Genomic DNA, 24,372 nt, shown 5'->3' on the forward strand with positions numbered 1-24,372 from the left:
ACTTCCGGCACTTTGAACATTCTTTTGTAATTATTACTTTATTTTATGCCATAACAAAGTGAAAGAAAACTCTTTTTGTTACTTACTTAGAGCCACATCTCTTCAAACAGCCAATTCTTTCAATGGCAAAAGCTTCATTCTTCCTTTCAGAAGCTCAGGGAAATCCAGGAGGAAAGAGAAATATATTCATTCTCATTTTTAATCATTTGAGACTTGCAAAAGTCTGAACATCTACTAACTCCCCAAGAAAAAACAGAGAGCTTTCTATTTTAGCAGAAGGCAGATACTCTGAAGAGAATAGAGTGGAAAAGATTGCTTTTATCTTTGTGATTAATGCAGTCACTCTTTCTCGAAGTTTGTTCCTTTAAAATATATGGGAAGGGTGATGATATAGAGAGAGGTCAGAGAAGCTGAACAGCAGAAGATGAGACAAAGGCTGAAAAAAACCTGTTCTGTCACAACCAGCAGTTTCACAGTTGCATCTCTTCTGTACCTAGTGGTTTTCTGGTGGAAAGTAAATCGTAGTTTTTTGAAATTATATAACCTTGCCATAAACTTTGTAAAATGATGACAGGAAGAGGAGGAGGAGGAATAACAATATAGTTACAGCACTAGAAACTATCCTTAGCGCTCTGAAGGGCTTATGTAGTAATGGCTGATATCAGGTCGGAAAGTAGCTGCAGCCTCCACAGCTACTTGGAATCGACTACGTCTGCCACAAAGCACATGGGACGAATCTGGCGCAGTTCTTGAATGCACAAAGACATATCCTTGGGGAGACAATGGCCTCAGTGATGAGGTTTTGCGGGAGTTAGAAGAATTCATTAGTCATAAAGAAATCTTGATGAGCCACCCAGTCACTCAGGAATTTAAGATCATTCTTTTTCCTAGTAAGATTATATATGAATTTCAAAAACGTGTAAGAAGAAACAAATGTCTCAAGAACTGGATGTGAAGGAGGGAATAAGAAAAGGGAATGAATTTATGGATTTTTAAAGTAAATCAAATCCCTGTCGAACTAGAAATCTGACAGCTGAATGGTATGACAAATCAATGTGTTTTGCCTTCAAAGGCAGCCTTCTTTATTCTTTCGGTTGCTTTCAAAGGAAGATGCAAACCAGGAGGTGCAAACTACTTCCCAAACTAAAATGAAACGTGGTCATAGGATCTCCTGTCACATTTGGAATATCAGGTTAGTTGTCACGATTCTGACAAGTCATGATTCAGTGCTCAATCCCTTATACACATTTTATTCCGTTTTTAATTCATCGCTATGTTCAGGCAATTTGAATTGTTAGTCATTTCTATATGAGACTTTTGGAGCAGGCTGATTCCTTTTTGGAAGATAAACATTGGACACACAGTCTCATGGCAATCATTCTTAGTCCACTTTAATCAGAGCTAGCCAAAACCAGGAAAGTGTACTTTGTAGGAAAATGTCATTATTTTGACATTTGAATTTATTCTAGTGTGAAATTAAATTTAACTTGTCAAAATTTTTGAGAAAAGATGAAATTCTAGGAGAGAAAAAAAAATACGGAGCAAATACCAGCACATGTTATTTTTGAAATGGCATGTGTCCCCTCAAGACAGAGGCATGGAAAGCCACTGGACAAGGAATTGTAGAGACTGTGGAGCTCCGAACTTGGAGCAGTCTGACTAAGGGGTCGTCCATGGATCCAAAAGTTCAGCTCAGCTTGAATTGGGGCTCTAAAGTGTTTTGAAGCTCTCACATTACTGCGTCTGTGGCAGAAAATCTGGAATTGCCAGTAGAGCAGCCTGCCCTAGGGCAGCATGTACTGCGGAGAGCTGGGCTTTACAGCAGTTTTACCAGCTACCTAGGTAACTTTCCGTCAGAAACTTGAAGTGGATTCAACAAAAGTCGTAATGGAAAACAACTTCACAAAGTATTATGAGTTTTATAAATCAGGATTTTCTGATACAATTTTGTTGAAAAACTACTAGCCAGCTATAGTTGAAATCACTGCCTATATATGTTTACACATGCAGAGTCCTTCCTTCTGAACAGAGATAACAAATGGACTCAGTGGTTCTACCTTCAAAGCTGAGCCAAAAATGAGCATCTTTTAGTAGCTCCCTATGGGAGTGGCTTTAAATTAGTTTCCTCATCCCCTGCTGATCCCATCTGCTGTATATAAAAACACTCCGGCTCTGGAACACACCTCTCCATGTAGGTGCCTGGCTTCCTTTCCCTGGGTCTGGCTGTTAACAGGCAGCCCTGAGCATTGGTTTGTCTGGCTATTTGAGGCAGGGTGGGTGCAGAGCAGAGAGCAGGCCGTCACATCCTTCCCAAGACAAGTATGACACGAATAAAAGGAAAGGTACTGGGATGAAGTTGTAGCAGGGCCAAGCGTCTCCATGAGTTTGGGTGACTGTCAATATTTTTTTTTGGGGGGGGGCAGTGATTCAATCTAAATTCTGCAGTCAGGATTTTCAGAAGAGCTCAGTGATGCTCTTTGCCTCTATTGGAATCATTAGTCAAATTATCATTGGCTTCATTGGGACAGATTCAGATGAAATCAATGTGCTTTTGAAAATATTTTCATTGCTCTTTCTAGAATCTCCATCTGCAGACATTTATGGAATATACAGTGTTATCTTGGTGATTATATTTTGTTAGATGCTGCTATGCTAATTCAGGAAGAGGCATGTTTTTTTCTGAAGTGATTTTTAACCTGACTTTGTAAGATGATGCAATTTAGGAGATCATCTGACAGAAGGGTAGCAGTCTTAAGTTCCTATTTTTTTTTTTCAGATGGAGGTATTTTTTAGGCAAGAAACGTTCTGTTGATGTCTCTGCTCGAGAACAGATTAGTGTGAACTCAAGCCTCATTTGGAGATGGAGAAGAAGGGAAGAAAGAAAGGAGAGAGGGAGAGAGAGGAGAAGAAAGTGATCATCAGCACCCTAATTTGCAAAAGCCTTCAACAGAAGCTCATGCTTTATTTGACTTTAATGAATTTAAACCTTGGTTATGTTTAAATGGTTTTAGATCATGTCATCATTCAGTTGAGGGAAAAGTTAGGGTGCTATAAATATATTTTGTGTTATTTAGGTAATGAATAAAGTGAAGAAGTTGCAATGAGGTTCTCTGGTCACACGTATATATACTAATGATATACAGTACGGCAGTGCTCTTTTTAACTATTTTTAAATTCTTTTTCTTATATAAAAATTAGTTTCCTACATTTATGTAAAATTGTAGGGAGGAGAATCAAAGCTGGCAGGTTGTCCACCCTATTTACCAACATAGTGAATGTTGGTGCATTTCGGTTATATACAACGCACAATAAACAGAAAAGAGCACGCAGTGACTGTTACTCTGTCCATTAGTTACTGAAGTGATGGGATTTCCAAAGGTTTTCACAGGCTCAGCGTTAGCCTGGAAGATCTCCTCTCCACTGTTAGCCTGCTGGAGAAAGCACTTTTTTTTTTTTCAATTTACAAAATGATTTAATGCAGTGAGGTTTTGAAAGAGGTGGACTAAACATCAGTAATGCTGGAGAGAACTGCCGCATCGCAGGTAGCAAGAATCATTGCAACCATTTCTGTTATACCACTTGCCAGCGGTTTATTAGTTTTATTAGTCAAAGATACAATGACAAACAAAGTTGCAGTCTAACAATTTTAAACAGCTACATGTAGAAAAGCATTTAAAGTTTTCTAAATGCAGAAATAATAAGAATATATTACTACATCTTTATTTACTTGCTGGTGGTGTAACTACCAGGCAACGAGGATAACGCTGCACTTCCATACCCATTGCCAGGAGAATCCCTGGAACATGCAGAACACACTTACATGTCTCTACCTTGACAAATGAGCTCTGGGGCCTTTTTGGAGTGCCTTAAAGAGACTGGTGGACACTGCTGTCTTCCTGCCCCTCCACTGGAGGTTACTGCTTCTGGAAGGGGTATCTGTACACCTGGACACGTGCACGCATCTCGGCAGTCCTGTTCTCAGACCAGAAGCTGCTGCTGAAGGTGGATTTAAGCAAGGGTGCCAGACTTGTCACAGCAGTCCCATGCTGCCAACACTGCTGTGAGGGCTGGGACGGGTGGCAGATGACTGGGAGAAAATACTGCTGAATGTTTCTTGCTCAGTGAGCATGAATCAGGGCTCTAAGATCCTATTCGATAAGACAGTGGTATGCTATTGCGCCAGAGATTCTGCTGCTCTGAGATGTTGTGAAGCAGCAGCAGGAGGATCAGAAGATGGGAAGGTCCCGTATGTTCTGCATACCCTGATAGTTCCAATGAAAAACTGCATTCGTTCGAAGCCTGACATTATGCTCTGAATTCAGTAGGGACATTGTCATTATTTCAAAAGGAATGGGTATAAGCTTTCAGAGTGGAACAGGATCACAGGTCCGCCCTAAGTTACATTTTGGTCCCATTTCACTCAGAATGATCATTCTGATCTCTCCTGTCCTCATCTTCCACCTTTTTTATTACAGTTGCCTACAAAGCTTTTCAGTCTCACTGATACACCAATGAATTCTGGGGTACTTCAGCATGTGTAGCAAAAGAATAAATAAAATACAGTAAGCTTCTAAAAGGGTAGGGTTTTTAGCAGGCTTTTGGAACAATAAAGTAACGTAGACAAAATTAACACAATGCATATGACTAACACATTAAGGTACAAATGAGGTATTTCATATAGGCTAAAGCTGGAGCATTATTAGGCTGGACGTATTCACAAAAGCTATAGAGTCTCTTTTCCTTAGGGTACCTGGTTATCATCTATTGATCACAACGGGATTTAAGAGTGGACTTAAATGTTTTACTGACTGGGGATTAATTTATGCATGATTAGTATCAGGCAGTTAGACCATTGGGTTAAGTTAGTCCGTAAATATTAGCTCAGCTGACATTTAATAGTCCTTAAGGTTACAAAAATACTACTGTATTATAGTATACATCTGAGAGGGAGATGCCTTTCTAAGAACTGGGTCTGTGTGTAGCCAATAACCGTCCTCACTGAAGCCCAGAAATCAGGCACGTTCTTGCAGGGGCTTCTTTGGCAGCTGTGCCTTGTATCTGACTTAAGAGTATCATTACTAGTGACTGCAAGGGTAAATGATTAGCACGGAGGAAACATCTGCAAATGAATCAGGGCCTTTTGGGTCATTTGTGTCTGGAGAAATTAGTGAGAAGTTCCAAGAAATCTGAAAACTAGTCACAAAGACAATTCAGTTTTGGCAAATGATATTTATATAAGCAGCAACTAAAATAAACAGGGGAAGCAGTGGAAGTCAGGAATTCTGGTTTTCTGTAGGTCTGTGTCTTATTTCCAGGCTTGACCTCCCTGCAATAATTGCAGCCCTTTATGAGATCCCCGTCATTGCCTGTGGTTCCCACGTCCACATAGTCTTAAACCTGGCCACGGCGTCTCCTGGCCCTGCCATACACACACCCACTGCTTTGAAAGAGGCAGCACCTGGCTCTGGCTGTGGCTGTGGCTAGCCCTGAGCAGCGTACGTACTGATCGGCCAACTGGTGCTTCAGAGGTGGCGGACAAATGTTAACCTTTATGCTGCAGATATTGACTCAATAGGCGGCTGATTTTTACAAAACTTGGAAGTCAGTGCAGGATTCAGTTGCCTAAACATTTGTGTGATTGTCTAAACCTGACGTGCTTCCCTAGACACTCCCATGTGGGACTGGAGCTATGATACAAAATACATTGAAGATCTCTACCTCTCTGGAGGATGTGTGTGGGCATCTCAAATAGCACTAGATGCTTATGTCTGAGCAATTGAATTGTCTCACATTATCTATTAAGGCTTCTCTTAGTGTCAGATTGGATGGAAATGGACAAACAGACATGCAAATGCTACAGAAAAGACCACATTTCCTCAAGAAACCAGGCTAAAAATGGTAATGAGTAACCACAGAAGGTGAAAATTTGAGCTACCCAGATGCATCGTTGCTTTGATAATAAGTTAGTTAGTATAGAAAAGTAACTAACTCTACAAGTCACTGTGAACGACTTCATTTATTTCATCAATTTGCAGTTGCATACTTGAAAAAAATCCCTCTGTCAAGCTGTGTTTATTCACACCCAAACTTAACTTTTCTGCCTCAGACTTGTGACAAGATACAGTTATGGTGATAGTCTCTTCAAATGGGTGCATGTCTCCGGAGAACTAGATGGAGAACATTAATGTTCAGAGTGAAATTAAACTGAGATAATAACCTTTAATCTTAAGCTTAAAAGGACAAAGTGCTCTAACAGTAAACTCTCTTTATTACCAGATTCTTGAGTCAGTCTTCCCCCAAGCACATATGTATAATTATAGAATTTAATATGCAATAACTGTTCTTTTGAATAGTCAGTTAAAGCTTGCTCAGCTAAAGTTTAGGATAAAAAAGTGAAGCACATGAAAATGTGGAGTTCATGATGTAGTATAAAGTCTATCCTTCATACAGGACTACAGAAAAGTTTTAGCCTCTGTTTCAGCTTTTCAGATGTTTCATCATCTCTTCCTCTTTGTGGGAGTACATGGTCATAGCCTCCCACCCAGGTGGAGCTGTCCCTGTTTTAGTGCCCTGAGCTAAACTGAACACATGTGGCAGCCAGTTGTTTTTGCTTCCTCTGTAATATCCTAATGACTGAGCTGGACTGATTGCTTCATCACACAAAATTATAAAAGGTACTTGTTAGTGCCTTGTTCCATTAGGATGGGACTATTAACACGTAGAAGTAATTTCTCCAGGGCTATGTATATGCCCTTCTCCATGTATATGGCTGGCCAGGACACAAAAATTTTTTAGACTGCAGTATACAATAAGTAGCAATCAATACTTCAGTCTTGGCAAAGTTTAACTCTGCAGAACAGTCTGAAGATAGAGTTCATGCCAAATAGCTGCACAGGATTTAGTGCAATACAGATATCTGGAATATTTTATTAAAAGGAGGGATTATTGAAAACATTTAGCTGTTTCTTGAACATGCAGCAAATATTAGTGCATTATATGCCATCTATAACAGTATAGCTGAGTATGTGCAATGCATTAAAAAGCTGTTGCAGCCAAGTCTTATGAAAGTTTCATCATCCATAAAAATGTGCCTATTTTTAAGGTTTCCAATTAGCCCAGAATTGTTTGGTCTGGAAATAAAATTGTGTTTATGCCAAGCTCCACTGATTAAATTGCCTTGAGATAAGATACAAAACTTTCTAAACTCTTGTTTGCAACAAATTTTTCCTAGGACAGCTGAAAACAGAATTCTGGACTCTGAAATCCCTAATGTTCCTGCTATTTTCAACTGTGGTAGAAGGAAATAGATTTTCTTGCCGATTAACCAGCTTTCAGATTAAGCAGGATTTCAAAGACTATTGCTGTTATGATGAAATTGCATCCTGAGCTGTCATGAAGTTAATACAGCACACAGAACATGTATGTTAAAACTAAAACTTAGCTTAGCACTTGATATAACACTTAGAAGGGCTACTGTATTTAAGAGGGACTGTATTGTACTCCACATTATGTTCCTTGGGCCCTTCAGTGATACTGGTAATCGCGAAGAGATCCACGTCTGAAAGGAAAATGTACTTTCCCCTAAACCAGTAGGGATGGAAGAAGGCTCTGCTGATCATCATTGTCTTCATTCAAGCTTGAAAAGAGTGAAGGAATTAACAATATTTCAAGACTGTGAAAGATAGTAGAAAAAATACCATTGTAAAATTCCAAATGAAAGTGTAGATAGAAACTTGGACAGAGGAAAACTCTTATTTATCAAATTCTGTTACACCTGGTCGGACTCCACATGAACAAGGTCAACCTTTTCCACACCAGACCATTGCTGAATGTTAACAGCAGGGTCCCTCCAAAAAGAAGGTGTAGAATCACGTGCCCTCTACTTTTCTGGCATACTTTAGCCCTAAATCTCTGCATATACATGAACAGGAAGGCTAAAAGATCAAACCTGTCAATATCGGCCATGAGAGCCATCAAGGTGTTGACCAAATGTTGATATCTAAGGGAACAGAGACCAGTGACACATGCACACCAGAAGAAATGATGTACAATATAGTATGTTCTGAATGCATGCCAAAGATTAGAAGTAGGCTTATATTTCCATGGCATGATATAAAGGATAGTATGGCATGGAGGTAGTATGTCAGGTGTTTCACTGGCTGTTTTCACTAATGAGAAAATTTATGTGTCAAAAGGTCTACTGGGTAGTATCTGTTCAGTAGGAAGTAGCGAGATGTTGCTGCTGTGACCAGTGTGGCCACGTGCTGGGAGCTTTCAAGTAAACTTGGAACTTGGCCTGACGTGGGTGTCCCTCTTGATCTTGTGTCCTTTGCAGTATCTGATGTCAAACCATTTCTAATGTCAAGGCACTGTTGGATTCCTTGGCATGTGCAGACTGCCAAACTACCAAGAGTCAAAAGACTTGTTGGAATCATACTTTAGGCTTAAGAGCCTGAACTTCGCTTTCTCCCTGGCTTACCAACTGTGTACACTGTAACGTCGAGAATGACAATGCCAAACTAGGTACCACATTCAGTTTTAGTTAAAGGACCAATGTTTTCTTCTACCGCAAAAAAGTTGTCTGGCATTGGCATTCCTGCTTCAGTGCTCCTCCACTGATTTCATGTTTGAAGTATAAGAGCCAAACTGCTTCTCTTTCAGTGTTTATAGAATGTTGTATTGAATGATGGGTTGTGTTCTGGTTTATGCCATGAATTTATAGCTGTGTAAATCCCAAAGAAGGGCATATACCAAATAATTGGAAATTCACTCTCTAAAACCAAGCACTTAAAGTGAAAGACTGGAATATTTAATATATAGTAAGCCAGTGGTATGGGCGAGTGATCTGTTCTTATGGAAACCTAGGAAACTGCTAATCTTTGACCAGCTGTCAGTGCTTTTGCTTGTTAAATTTCATATTCAGTGTTCAGAGTTGGCTTTGCTTTTCAGAGTGTTTGTTCTGTCTGAAAACACTTTCTGTTGGAAGTCCTCTAATAAATACAAGGAGGAAATCTGCATGTTCTTTAACTTTTGACCTTTATATGAGATATTATTGATACTAATATTCTTGAAATACCTTTTCATGGTAGTGATGTCATATCTAAGGGTGACAGAAGCTTTCAATACTCTCACTGGATGAAATTAAGGAACATCCACATTGTTTAGAGAGATTCCGTTTTCCCATGTTACCTTATGGTAACTTCAGACACTTTTGAAACAAACTGTATATAACGTTGTATCATCCAGGAGCTACTCAGGAATCTGCAATAACGGTGACACAGACACTGTCTCTGATCTTAAGCAGAAGAATCATTACAGTAGGCGAAAAAAGTGCAATAAATGAGTGGAAATAGGGAAAAGACTAACAGCAGTGAGAATATACATATAAATGTACACACACTATATGTTTTAGCATGTACCAGCAAGAACTTAGCACCCTGTCATTTTCACACCAAAAATCTGCCAAGGATCAGCAGTCACTCCTGGTCCTTAACCTAGCATTAATTAGTTGAGGGCTTTTCTGGTGGAAAGGCATGAACCAGGTCTACGTAGCAGTTGTGGAAGAACATGCCTAGGTATTAGTGGGCATGGCATAGTCATTTTTTCCCATTAATAATCAGTGTTAAAGCTAGTATAAGTGGAAAGATGAAGGAAGCCAAGAGGGTGATTCAGCAGTAGAGAGGTATGTCTGTGAAGCAGGGTAGAACTGAGATCACAGAATCACAGAATGGCCAAGGTTGGGAGGGACCTCTGGAGATCGTCTAGTGCAACCTCCCTGCTCAAGCAGGGTCACCTAGAGCACGTTGCCCAGGATCGCGTCCAGATGGCTTTTGAATATTTCCAGGGAAGGAGACCCCTCTGGGCAACCTGTTCCAGTGCTCAGTCACCCTCACAGGAAAGGAGTTTTTCCTCGTGTTCAGATGGAACTTCCTATGTTTCAGTTTCTGCCTGTTGCCTTTTGTCCTCTCAACGAGTAGATGAGTAGAAATTATGAGGAAGAGAAACTTCACTTTGGTGTCACAGGACAAGAGTGCTGAAATGGCAAAAGCTTTGGACATAGCATTCAAAGTTGGGACTGAAGGAACAGGATGAAGCATTCAAGAGGTGAGCGAATATTCCATCTGGGACCTTCCTTCCTGTGCAAACATAGAAAGAAGGTCAGGTTCTGTGACACTATGGAGAAAGGAAACAGCTAAATATACTTACTGTGTAGTACAAGATCTGATCCACTATTAAAGAGTGTCAGTTCACAGTCTTGGAGGCTTAGAGTAACTAGAGTAATCAAGAACACTGCATTAGTTAAAAATAGAGTATTAACTGATTGCCACAAAATCTACCCTAGGTTTTGAAAAAGGCCCATATTGGAAACTGTGTCCCTTCAAACCTTAAACAAACAAACCAACCAAAAAAAACTTGAGAGAAAAGTCAGCTAAAAACCTCAAGTAACATAAATGAAAATGAGTTTGGGAATGCCAGTTTATGTACTGAGTATGAAGTAGGCTTTTATGATCCTGTTGTATCAACGCTTTTGTTCATTATTCCCCTGCATTATTCTTCTGAAATGTCACCATAAATACAACCGTAACAACTGTTTTCGCTGTAGAAAGCTGTTTGGGATATTTGACTTGGGAGTATCTATAATTACACAAAGTATGCTACTTCATAGTCAAATCTTTCTGAAGAACAGAAAATCATATGGCAATTGTATTAATGGTGTAGAAACATCAAGATGGTATTTCTGTGTAACAGGAACCAAACGGAAATTATCTCCACCTGTCTGTGCACTATATCTCTTCAGATAGACACTTCTATTGATCCGGACTCACTAGCAAATTAGACTAGTAAATTAAACAGTTCCAGAGAAAATTTCTTGGCAGTGAGATTAGATTTTTTAAGCTATTAGATGTTTTAAGCCATCCCTGTCATGATTGTGATCCAGGTCAGTTAGCATTTCCTGCTAAAGGTGCCTGAGAATTTGGGGGGGAATGTTCCCACCAGGATTACTGTTTTGAGGGCTATGTCTGTTTAATAATATAGGCGCAGACACTGCGCTTGCAGTGCTAGAAAACGGTCCCAGGCACATTTAATTATTACTACAGATGTAGCCTGACCAGGGCAATCTAATCACTTCTGGTTCACATCTCTAGTTTTTTTGGTACATAGCCATGCACTGGCAGTCCTCTTAATTTAAGAGCTTAAACGTATGGATGATTTTATCAGTGATAATTCTAGGCCGTTTGTTCATCTGAGCTGGTGTCTGAGTTGTTAAGCCCTCAGTGCATGCATTCACTATTATATGCACAGATGGAAGTGGTAGGTACCCAGCAATTAGACTAACCTAGAATTAAATGATGCTATGCTTGACTGTTATGTACATGCAGAGATAAGAAAGAGTCTAAAGCAGGTCTATATTTAATGTTTTACTTCCATAAAGTGCCTACAAGCTTTTTTTTTTTTTTTTTTTTTTTTTTTTTAGGAGACCTAGTACCTTTTCTTAGGAAAAGAGCACATCAGCACTTTAATAATAAAGCTGAGTATAGTGTACTTCTTAAAATGCTCTGCATGTCTTAACTTGCTTAGCTCTACAAAGCTGCTATGAGAAAGGGAGGTATTACAGATGGAGGCAGCAAAGCTGAGAAGTCTCAAAATCTCATGGTGTTTAATGTAGGAACAGCAAACTTAAAGCCATTTGTCCCAGGACTGAACTCACCAGAAATGTAACCTTCTTCCACTCAGCAATCCCCACCCAAAGCTTCTTCTCCAGATATCTGGCTTTGCAGGCCAGAGGATAGTAGTGTTTTTGCAGAGAGCTATAATACAGGTGGCTTGAGATGGGATGAGTGCAGGAGCAGGTATCTCTTTCTGGATTGCAAATTCATTGCAGAATTTTTCTTGTTTTTTTTTCTCTCCCACTCTGTCACATGATGTGATCCATTTTGAGGACCTGGCAAATGCAACAGCAGCTTTTCTAATATCTGTGACTGAAGATGCAACAAAGCTGATTATTGATTGTTAACACTGTAGTTTAGATTCAGAGCTGTATGGTTTTGAAATAATGTGTATTCATGCAAATCTTAGTCACATGACTATTCTAACAAGTATAAACGAAAGTTATACAACTTGTATTTTAATATTGGAAATAGATTTTCTTCGAATTTTCTCAGTTTCTTGTCCTGGTACTAACCTCTGATCCTAGCAAAAGACATGCCATCTCTTATTCCAGGAACAAGGAGGGTCAGGTCCTCAGTGAGGTGGAGTTAACCTTAAGGAAAGAAAATAAACACAGGGAGAGATGGACAGGCAATCTTTTTAAAGCCACACAAGGCTTTTTCTGCAAAGATTTTTAATATGTTTTCATACCCAGAAGATTGGCTCAGACAATCCTGATAGCACTGGAAAGAGCTAATCCTCTCCAAAGCAAATGCACCTTATGCAGCTGCTTCACAGTTTCAGGGTGCCACATACTCATCCAAAAAGCCTCATGCATTCAGAGGGAGAACATGGCAGCTAAGTGAGTGAGTCCATTGACTTATTTCCACCTTAGCAACGAAGAGTGAGCAGGTCACCAGTAGCACATCTATCCATGGATGGAGAAGGAGAGTGCTTGAATCAGAAATAACAGAGCTTAAAAAAAATAAAAACAAAAAAAACCACCCAGAAAAGGACTCTTAACCTACCCAAGGCTGCCTTGGCCAAGCCTGGTCTTCAGAAACACTTTGAAAAGTTTGCTGTAGGCAGGAGGATGAAAGGGATGTTACTGAAAAATCAATAACAGAGCTGATCCCAAACATTTTCCTCTTGTGCTGTGGCTCTTCTCTCAGAGAGGCCCTGGGTAAAGTTTTCCGTAGGAGTTTCTGATGTTTATTCAGGAGAAGTTCTGATGGACTTTGAGGTCTTCCTTCCTGGCCCTTGGGCATCTCACGGACACTGAGGAAAGAAGAAAGTCTTAGTCATTTGTGCCTAGGCAGGTTCTCTTTATCTGTTCTCTTGAAACTATCTGGCTAAGGAGATTTTAATTACATCTTAAAATGATGGGACCTGAACCTTCTTCTTACAATAGCAAACCACCAGTAGACACATGTACAAGAGCTAAGTTTATGGCAATATTCCTTTTCACTTTCCTCTGCAAAGGGCATAAATTTGTTTAACTAACATTTAGAGAAACGTAACATTCTTAGTCCCAAACACCATTATTTTTAAGGTCCTAATTTTAGGTATGTTCTTCAGGCATACTATATTTGCTTTGTTTATTTATGAAAGTAGAAGAACACGTAGTAAGATTTACCATCATGTTGCTTTCTGTGGAGTCCAACATACCTTAGAAAAGCCTTAGAAAAAAGTTAAGGACCAAAATTCCTCATTTACAGGCTTATTTTGAGGAGCTTTTTTTCTCATGAGTGGTCCTTTCTCTTAGGAACTTAGGCTACTGAAGAGGAAGGACCCTTCTGCTTATTAAGCCCAGGCCTCCAGTTTAATGTGCTACTGTGTCACATAATACCACGCACAAAATTTAATCAAACAGTGTCTTAACATTATTTCTCATGCAAATGCTATCAAATGCAGTTGGAACACCCAGGAGCATAGGGCAGATCTTAATCTTTCCATGACTGTTTAACATAACAAAAGCTAACTGGTTGAGTAAGCTCATGGAGAACCGTGTGTTTAATAAGAGAAGGGAGACAAAGAGTGAAGTCTTCCAGCATACAGCATGATTCTTTACCATTCAGCAGAATATCTCAAGTTTGATGAAAATAGAGTACTTCCTATCTTACAGACTCTACAATTGTATTTAGAAGCGAATGCTTATAGTAAACGTCTATATTATATCAAGAATGACTCTTTTCTTACAGAAGAGCAGTAAAGGAAGTTGTCGGAAAACGCATCTTCAAAGTGAAAGCTTCTACTCTACTGGGGAACTGAACAATTTTTTTTTTCTGACAGACATTTCACTGAAATAAGTTTCCGATGCAGATAGATTAGATTCTGGAACAATCCCTGAAGGTGCAGAGCAGTGAAATTTGATTTTTGGAAGCCCCGGTAAAGAGATTTTGTTAGATTGTGCAATTTTCACATGCATTATTTTTTTTGAATAGTACATGGTGAGATGTAGGAATGAATTCTCACTAAATGATACTGATAATGTACAAGAAGGAGAGACATTTTGAAAGTGCCCTGTCTGTTCACATTAGTGAAAGAAAACATTTGCTGAGCTTGTATTGTTAAATTTAATGAGCTATTATTGGGCAAAATGTCAGTGAACTTGAGTGAACAATGAACTTGAGAGGTTTCCTAGTCTAATGGTTTTACTAATACACCATTTACCAGTGGTGTATTTGTATGCCACTAAAAATTACAAGCCAGATTCTCCTTTGCAGTAAGGTCACTGGCTTTTACTATATGGGAGCGTCTACCTAGCACAGGTATTTCTGAGAGATACTGCACTGTGCCATTTTTGAACAAGGCCAGAGCTTATTAACCTGAGCAAAGAGTTTTACTTCCAGCTCTAAGCTAGCTACTCACACAACAGATAAAGCTTATTTGCATTGAACTGTATTGTGCTACATAAATAAATATACATCAAACAAAGTTGCATAGATTTTAACTAAAATCATATTGAAAAAAACATTTTATGTTAAGACCTATATAGGCTTATTTAGATCAGTTTAGGATGTGTCTCTTGCAGAGGCAAACTAAGGCAATATAAAATGGCTTTAACACAACACACAAATTACTGTGGAGCTTAAGGTATACTTAACTAAAGTGTTTTTTAAACCAATTTAGTCAAATGGGTACAATCTTTGTGTTTTGATAGACAGTGAAATCCTGGTGCTTTGAAGTCAGCTGGAATTTTGCCAGTGTAGTCAGGATTATTTATTTGTAAAATTTGTGTGCTGTGCCAGTGCTGCGAAATGCCATATAGACAAAATAAGCTACGATCACAAAAACTTGTCTATAAACTGGAAGCAGGATCTGAATGAACATCATCATTGAGCAACTTGCATCTTTAGAGTAATTAAACTCAAAATGAAATGACGGGCTTATTTCAAAATTCATGAAGCCATCAAACTCCTCCAAGCACTGCTTTCCTATGAGCATCTGAAAAAAAAAAAAAACAGTCCAAATTCTTAAAAGAGAATAAAAAAAAATCTAAACTCAAAACTTCATGAAAATAATATGGCAGAAAAGCAATCAAACTTTGTGTAACATCCCCATACCCTCCTCCCCCTCCCCCCCCGAAAAAAAAAAAAAAAACTAAGCCATCTGCCAGTAAATCATTGATCTGGACATGGATAAACCACAGGGCAAGAATAAAATATTCATAGTAATTAGTGGTATAGACAGAATAGAAACCTCTTCTTTCCACTTGCTGTTGTTATGGTGATTCTTCCTCCAAACACTCTCTCCTCCCCCTAAATGACATTGGCTCTTCCCATGGCTTTCCATCTGGCTCTTGCTTTCTTGTTTATCCCAATGAAATTAGCTCGACTGCTCATTTGTCACCTTGGAGGTGTAGTAGCTGTGAACATGTGCGGTGCAGAGAGAGCAGGACAAGCAGATGGTACTTGGGAATAGATAAACAGACAGATGCATTAAAGAGACAGCAAAACTGTTGGTATGAAATAGCGTCTGGAAGATGATGAATTGGATTTGTGTTTGGTGAGGCATGGCCAACTCCTGTATGCAAAAAGGCGTTGTTCCCTCATCCTTGTTTTCTTTTAGACTGCTGGCACAGGCTGGGGGTTCTCTGCTTTGCTGGAGTTCATGGGTAAGAAGAATCAGTGATACCACATTTCAGATAATGTGCTGAGGTTTCATATGAATTGCTGGAAAATATGCCACATTTTCCTGGCTGTTTCTCCTTAACAAAACAAAAATCACAGCTCCGCAAATCTGCACAAGTCACTTCTGTTATTAATATCTGCTGTGTGTTCTAGAAATAGCTCAAATCAGTATCATTTATAATTTCTGTGGTGTCTTATTTATGTGTAACGAATATGTGTATAGTGAAAATGATAAATTTCATTATACATACATTTAACTGCATTAAATGCAGAGCTGGTCTGGATTTATGTCAGCATTACTGGGATCAAAATCTGTTCTCCAGAAAGAAACAATGAGAGTGATCCTAGGAAACGTGTGAGGAATTAAAGACACGAGAAGAGGAGCAATATAGATGCAGACAGAGCTGAGAAAGAGAGTCATCATTTATAAAAATGAACTCTATTCCTTAGGCCAAAAACAACAAGATTTATGGTGATAATGAAAATGGTATATATAAAGGTGGGCCACAGGAGAGGTTACCTATTAAAAAAGGATGCTGAGACAAGAGCATGAGAACCTTCACAGGTTAGCATCACATTCATCTCAGTTACTGAAGTGCAATTTCTATGTTCTGGAACACGAATGGAGTGGAGCTGGGATACTAAGGTCCAATAACTAACAAACTTTTCTCCATGCAGATTTTACAGCAAAATTACTGAGCTGCAACTGTACCCAAACAGTCACACACACATATACATAGCCTGGATTAACAAAGCAGCGACAGTTTAAAGAGGCTGCTGACGGCGTAGGAGCCCACCTTCCAGCCCCCGTGCACTGCTGGGATGGAAGGATGGGCTGAAGCTGAGGTGGACGAACAGAGGGGAAAGGAAAGAGCAGGCAGCAGGCTTGGGTACAATGGAGCGGGGTGAGTCCAAGTTTGTGCATCTCAGATAAGGAAAAGAATGGGGACATGGAGGGAAAGAGAAGAAGGAAGGAAGGGTTGAGAAGGACCAAGAAAGAAGTGGCTTGAGAGACCACTGTGGTATTAGCAAGAAGGAAGGGAGGGTGGATTGTGGGACTTCTTAGACTGCTGGAGGGATGGAGGAGTTGGGCACCAGCTGGGGAAGACAGTCCTGTGTTGAACAGTCTAAGGGTAGTGATGGGCCTGGGCTGCAAAGAGAACTAATCCTTTATCAGGTGGAAAAGAAGGGATGCCTCTGCCCCAGGAACGTGGCTCAGTGCTGTCACTGTGAACTAGAGTCCACATACAGCTGTATTTTTTGTCAAAACACTTCTTTCCTGCTTGTGGAAATTGGCATAGTTTAGAGTGCTGTAGAAGCTCCTGGAAGTGCAAGAGTCTTAGAAGGTGCTGAGAGATACTGGTTTACTCATGTCACATGCTGAAAACCAGAGTGTTGCTAACTTTGTTACCCGTGGCTGGGGCAGAAGTCAGCACAAGGAGGAGCTCTAGGCGAGATCATAGCCAGGCTTAAAGCATGTGTTTAAAAGTGAGGTGATTTAAGGCTTGTTTTTTTTGCTCCCTGATGCTGCCAGGAAAAGACTGCTAGGAACCAAGTTGCAGCAGTCTCTGTATTTTCTCCAGACTTGGATTTCCCTGGACTGGGAAAAACTAATCTAGCTTCCAAAGTGTTCAGTGCACACTTCAGAGCTGCATTTCATGTTCTGAGGACACACGTGGAATTACAAAACCCAGGCGAATACTATCATTTAATCCTCATTTGTCATCTCAGCGATAACTATACCCTGCTTTTTTTGACCTCAGCACAGACTAAAGATTCCTGAAATGCAGCTTTTATGCTTTTAACTGATTTCTTATCTTCATTTCAGAGTTTAGGGAAGTAAGAGGGATTTGTGCACACTTGAGCTGTACTGGTTCCTCCATACCTGACACAAAATAGATTCCTTCTTTACTTTGTTCCGGAGAGAGATTTTGCTCTGCTTTATAGAGCAAATATATCTGAAATAGGCATGGAAGGAGAAAGACTTGATTTAGGACTATTGGTTCAGAGACGGCACCTTGGCTCCCTGGATGCTTCCCCAGATGCTTTTTGTTTGGCTTCACATCAGTTCTGAATAGTGTGTAAACCCACTAAGTCTCATTCACCTCAAGTACAACCACATTCAATGCAGTGAAGCACCTCAATCAGTCAGGCCTGCTGACATCCTATTAGCTCCTAAGTTATGGCAGGGACCATGAAGGAAAGGCAGGATCCAGCCTGCCGGCATGCTCAACTGGGAGCTGGGCTGGATACTGTCCTCATCACCTTTGCTCTGCACCTGGGAATGAAGAACAGCAACTTTCGTCCCCCTGAGATACTCCTATTTCAGCTAGATCTGGTGTTCTCACTGCACTCCTGACAGAACCCCTGCTGAGGGAAGACACTGAAGTTAATCCTCCCACCTCTGTTTAGTTTAGCAGAGAAACTTTGTGCCGGACATTTGAGATCTAATTGTTGCTGAGCTAACCACTTCTTAAATCTGTTTTGGTTGGCAGACCTACTAGTGCAACGCTACCTCTGAGTAACTGGGAAAGGTATGTTTAAAATTCCTAGACTGGTCTATTTGGGGACATAGACTTGTAACTGATCGATGGGAGACCAGCATGATTCAGACATGCAGTGCACAAAAGAGAAAAGGAAACCCAGTAATTAAATCCAAAGTTTGTTTTAAAATGCAAATGTAGTCGAGTTCTCTTGACATTCCAGTTTGTCCCTTTCTATAAAGGGAGGGGCATATAGAGAGGTTTCATACACTAATTTCCTTTGTAAAACAGAAATTAAAAGAAACAAGCAAACAAAAAGAAAGAATGTTGCATACTAGAGGTATTGGCATAGATCATAGCTGCTAAAGTGGGTTTACTAGCTCACAAGTAGCAAATAAGATCTCCTAGCACTCAGATAACGAGAGACATTGGACTGTGGAACAACACGTTAGTATCATTATGTTCACACATTTCATTTTCAAAAATGAGGTGATGGGCTTTTAACTGCAACTTTTTCTAAGGAATTACAAAGACAGGTTAGATGGGATGGAGTGCAGCGGGAAGTGTTCAGGAAGAACACTCTTTGGGTCACATTTTGCTGCAGGATTAAAATGAAATTCAAGATTTCCAATGTTATTTCCATCAGCAAGGGACAAGATTTTTAAACCACTTAAAACAGACAAATCTGAAAACTGAAAAATGCCCCTAGATGTGTGTAGTTGCAGTCTGGTGACTTACTATGAGCAAATAATTCATGGGTTAATCAAATCGAGTCAACTTTGTCTTTTTGTTAGAGAAATTTTCATTTCCTTTTCAATGTATTCACATTGAAGAATTCTTGGATTTTCTGTAAATTCTACCCAACTAATCCTTAAATGGGATCATTCAAATTATTCACTCTCAAACTGAAAATATATACTGTATTTGTTCAGTTCTATTGGTCATATATTATTGCTGCTCTTTCTTCACCAGGTGAACCACCCACATCTATGAATTTTGGATTAAGCACACTGTAGAATTCATAATTATAAGTCTGCTCTATTAATGGTTAGCAATTTAATTCCAGTGAGTACCTGAACATTATTTGGGTGTTTGTGCCAAGATTTACAACGATATCAGGATTCTTATACAAAAGAAGACACTAAAATGTTGTTAAGAAAAAAAATTCATACATTTTTCCCCTCAGTTTTTGCCTAGATGTGCTAAATAAAAAGAAAAGTAAAATAAATCCTGAATTTGAAGAAGGGATGATGGAACAGAGCCTAAAAGAAATGCAAAATTGGACTGGAACTAGCCCAGACACTTTCTCCTGGAAATAAATCTTCCCAGGGCAGTTATGTTTTCAAAGTAAGTTTGCTAGTCTCTCTGAAAGACTGTATGAACTACATTACTGCATTTCCCAATAGCCTTTGCCCAAGAGATCCTAACAGTGAAATAGCTCTTGGGAGCCTTAGGCGAAAGTACCCCATAGTTTAGTCTAGCTTTTTTCTAAATGCTTAATGAGCAAGGCTGGGCTGTTTTGCAGACCAGACTGGCATGTGGTAAACACATCACCTGAAATGAAAAGAGAAGAAATAGAACAACTTACCCTGAGTCATCCATGCTGCAAGCCACCTAGTAGAAAGGAAAGAGAAAGATCTTCCCTTTGCTCACAGAGGAGAAGTACACTGAGACAAGAGTGTTGATTAATAAACATTATTTAAACATGAGGTAGGAAAACAAGCAGTTTTCCAAGTAACTCCCTTTACTATGGTAGCCAAGTAGAAAGCAAGCCAACTCCTTTAATTAGGACATGATAACTTGCTCACTTATTACTTCATCAGCCAGCTGCAACTTATTATAACCTAGTTTAGGAGCTCCCAAGGACAGAGAGCATATTTTGCAGAAGGTTGATGCAGTACTTACTGCTGCGGAATCCAGCTCTATAACTGAAATTACAAACACTATTACTACCACTAAACCCTACAGAAAAATGTTTGGAGACGGTATTATCCCCAGGAAAACATGCATAGGAACAGAGCTAACAAAGAAACCATGTTACACCTGAACCTCATAATAATAAGGCTCGACAGAAACAGTATCAAGAACAAAATTTGTGTTCTTTCAGCTCATATAGTAGAAGGGGGAATGGTCACATGACATTTGCAAGAAGTAAAGCTTGTGCAAGGTTATGCTTACTCACAGAGCTACCATTAAGAAAAAAAATAATCCGAACAAAAATAAAAAGGCCTGCTGGAATAAGCATGCATACACTGCAGAGAGATACACTTCCCTTGCCTTTGAGACACGTTATACAATATTTATTGCCTAAGAATAATTTGCTAGAGCAGTCCCTATGCACCTTCCATCGTTGCATAGGCAGCACGGGCTACAGAGGACGCTTCACCACATAATGTTCACATCCTGGAATATTTGCGGAAATTTACATTGCGGAAAAGTAGCAGGTACTAAGTTACAAAGTTGGGAATTTTTTTTTTCTTCCTCTCTCAACAAAGTAAAATGGATGTAACCCAAAATGAGCTTTAATTAAAAGCAAGCATGGCTGCACACAAATAAATCTTGCTAGTCTTTTGAAATGATCTTTTTGCTCTATGTGCCAGTCTGCAATTCTTGCCTTATTCTTCCTTCTTCCTGTTCCCGAAACTTCCCTTTTGCTCTTGCACGAGAGAAACTTGGCGTGTTGAATCATTCTTGCATTCCTGGACAAATCGAAACAAAGACCAACTGTTCTCTTTCTCCAGGAAATAAGAGGACAAGAGAATATTTTTCAGCTCTTCATAACTCATCAAGATACCTCGTTCATCCTTCCTCCATTTCTTTCCTCCAGGTCCCCAAGTCAAGGACTCTCATTCTCAGGACTGATGTGTCATCTAGTCACCAATACTTTCTTCAGGACATGAGCTCTGTCTGACATCATCTCTCCTAGCCCCATTTTCCTTTCAAAGTGAACAGTTTCTTATGCCCTTTGCAGCTCCAGAAGATGAGAGCTTCCTAAGCTGTACCCAGAATAGAAACAGCTTCACAACTGCTTCCAGGGCTAGAAAATGAATGGTTTATCCCATATGAAGACATTTTTTTTGTTGCAACAATTTTACAGCTATTTCTATCACACAGTCTTTGAGACAGCTTCCAGAACCCATGTGGTTTTTAGTAATGGTGGATATTCAGCCCAGTTCTGATAAGCAGCTAATCATGGAGGGGATAAGCTGAGATGATTTCCAAAAGACCGGTTCAATTTTTGTGGCTGTCACCAGGTCTCAACAGCTGTGCAAATACCATTTAATCTGACTGACTTAACATTATCTTGGGGCTCAATAGTGATGACTTACTTAGGAAAGGAAGTCACCCTACTTAGCACCTTTTAGAAACAGTCTTCTGCTTAACACACAGGATAAGGCTTGAAAAAAGTATGCCTTGAAGTCCGTGTAGGAGCCTCATAAATTTGCTTGACTATTCCTCCTTGGCTTTCTGCCCAAGATTTTGATGTTCTCTTTGCTAAATAAACCTTTGCTCTGGACAACTTGTTTCCTTAGATGCTTTCACAAGGTACTTTGATATTCATGTAATTTTTGTGTTTTTAGTGTTTTCTCTAGGCCATCTCACAGCCATACAGTTAAAAGAAAAAGTATCTCAGATGATAGGTATTTATTACATCAAGACCTTTGATAATTGCACCATAGGGAATGTTACATCCTAGTCTTTGTGATACATATTGGCGAGAGAGTCAGAAGAGAAACGAAGTGAAAATCGAAGTGAAAACCTGCCAGTGGCAGGTTTCCTCATAAGAAGTCTTGGTCCTGAGGAGAGCGTGATAGAGGGAGCCTGTCAGACTTCTTTAGACAGTAGGATTTGGCTACATACATACTATATATCTATTCTCCACATATATATCATATAAGCATCTCTTCTGGAACTATGGCCTCATGTCTTTAGTTCTAGTTGCCTGTCTGTTGAAGGCAGCATTTTAGGAAGGTCCTGCTACACAGCATAAAAGGCACCAGCATCTTCTCTGTCCTAGCTCTAAGGAGGAAGCTATCAAAAAAACACTGTGGGAAAGACTTTGCAGAGAAATTTTGGTGGACAGTGTATGTGTAACCACGAAACCCAAACAAAAATGCACCACGGAAGTTCTGAAATGCTAGACTTTTGGAAAACAAGGGTGCATATGTCATAAATTAACATCTGCGCAGAGTTGATATCTGCCTGGCGGTTTTGAGCTGGGAATCTCTTTTTCTCCCGTCCTTAAAAAATCCCAAATTATATACTTTGAAATGGACATAGGCTGTATGGAAGTAGTTCTTTTCATTTCAGATCTTTGTTTGCAAGTCATAAGTTCCCTGTCTGATGTGGGCACCAGGGAAGAGACCTCATAGCTGCACCATTAAAGCATACTTTCCCTAACAAATGGCAGAAATAATACTAGATTTCAGTTGTCTCAAAGTAAGTCACCTCATTGCTACTGATGATATTCTCCTACAATCAAGGTGGGCCTTTTAATGTTATAATGATTTAAGCACTCAGGTGTTAATTTCTTAGGAGATTACCAGGTAATGATGATAGAGCAATAATATTTCAGGAGCTAATATGTGATCTTATCTGCGTAAAGCTAGATCAGCGATCTCACTATGTCTGAGAGAGAACAAAACGACATTTAAGGTGGGTACTAGCAATCAAATATCAAAAACAGTTGTGATTCTTTTTGAGAGTTAGAAGAAGGAACTTCATCTTCATTGCCTGGAAGCTATGTGGCCTTAGGCCACCCAGAGCTCATATGACAAACTCGTTAAGGGAAAGAGGAAAAATACGGGTCCTGGTGGAGTTGTGTGCATTCATCACGGGAATCTAAAAATAAAGCATAACAAAGAACAAATAGGAATTTGTGATGCCCTGAAACTGTTGTGTTCTGTTAAGCAAAGCAGCAGAAGTATATTTGCTTGAAGAGTAAGGCAAGTATTTGCTTCTTGAGGTAATGTTCCCAGAAAGTCCTCCTTTTCAGTGAGCCTTATGTTGTTTACCTGGGAATTTTCTCAGTGATGTTGTGAAAAGGAGAAGAAAAAAGATCAGAAAACAGGTTGCACAATAAGTAATCCTACTTATGATTACTTGTGATTAGAGGAAAATGTCCCTCTAAGGGGTAAAAAAACTGGCAAGTGTAACTGTTCACTTGGAAATCTTCTTTGTCAGCTCCAAGTCACTTATTCTTTACTTAAAAATAACTCTTTTCCTTTTACTTAAAATTAACTCTTGTGAACTCTTACTTGGTCTTAGAGGAGAAACACATCCCAGGAAGACCGCCTAAAGTCATGCAATGCAAGAAGCCAAGATCATAGCAGCAGAAGCTTCCAAGCTCAAGGAACAACATAATCATTATCAAGTGTTTGAGTTGAGAAGTAAACTTGGCTGGGAGTTTGGCTACAAGTCCTACAAAAGGACAATTCTGCCCAAAACAGGGAAGAATCCCTGCACTGAGCTAATGCAGAGGGACCTGTGATGTCTTTGGCTTTGTCACCTTTACTTCAGGCAGGAGGTGGTAGGGAAGGAGCAGGATGTCTTTGCCCCGGCCACAGCCCTTGCCCATATTTTACCCTAGGCGCATCTTAAAACTTGCAGCAAGCCACCCTCAGGGTGCGGTGCGGTCTATCTTTCTTCACTGAGTGCTGAGCCTTTCTATTAAGAGGGCTCACAGATCGTAGAGGTCTGCATTTCAGCCGAATCCAGTGGACAGATTTGCCTTTCATTTCCACAGGAGTCAAACTTTTGGCTTTAGCATCTCTCCAGTCCTAATAGATGCTTTTTAGCAGTGCTTCAGAAGCAAAAGTTTTGGTGTTCTGGGGTTTTGCCCGGAGCTGTGAAGCGTCTCTACCGTCTTTTATGTGGAAGCATGGGATGCTGTAGCATGTGCTTATTCACATGAATACCTCTTACCTGGCAGCACAAGCCCCAGTACTCCTTTTCTGACCAGCCTCTGTCATCCTTGTCCATGCCCTAGGATGCAAATTCCTCACTTCCACCTGGACATGTTGCAGCAGTCTGGGTGGCTGTTTCAGGAAGATACTGCACTTGTAAGTCCATTGAGTTTCATTCTCATTCATCTCTCCCCACACACC

The 24,372-nt window shown here is 39.8% G+C and overlaps 1 long non-coding RNA gene across 1 annotated transcript; it reads right to left on the reverse strand.

Annotated features, from left to right (window-relative positions):
• Window positions 1-9,048: 9,048 nt before the first annotated feature.
• LOC104139112 (uncharacterized) lies at window positions 9,049-19,907 on the reverse strand. The gene is made up of 6 exons (XR_693042.2): window positions 19,854-19,907; window positions 12,678-12,927; window positions 12,361-12,577; window positions 12,185-12,262; window positions 11,711-11,944; window positions 9,049-10,136 (listed from the first exon to the last, which is right to left on the reverse strand). It is a non-coding gene; the product is annotated as an uncharacterized lncRNA (long non-coding RNA).
• Between the last annotated feature and the right edge of the window lie 4,465 nt (window positions 19,908-24,372).

Source organism: Struthio camelus, chromosome 2, assembly GCF_040807025.1.
Source record: "Struthio camelus isolate bStrCam1 chromosome 2, bStrCam1.hap1, whole genome shotgun sequence".
In the NCBI taxonomy this organism is placed as follows: Eukaryota; Metazoa; Chordata; class Aves; order Struthioniformes; family Struthionidae; genus Struthio; species Struthio camelus.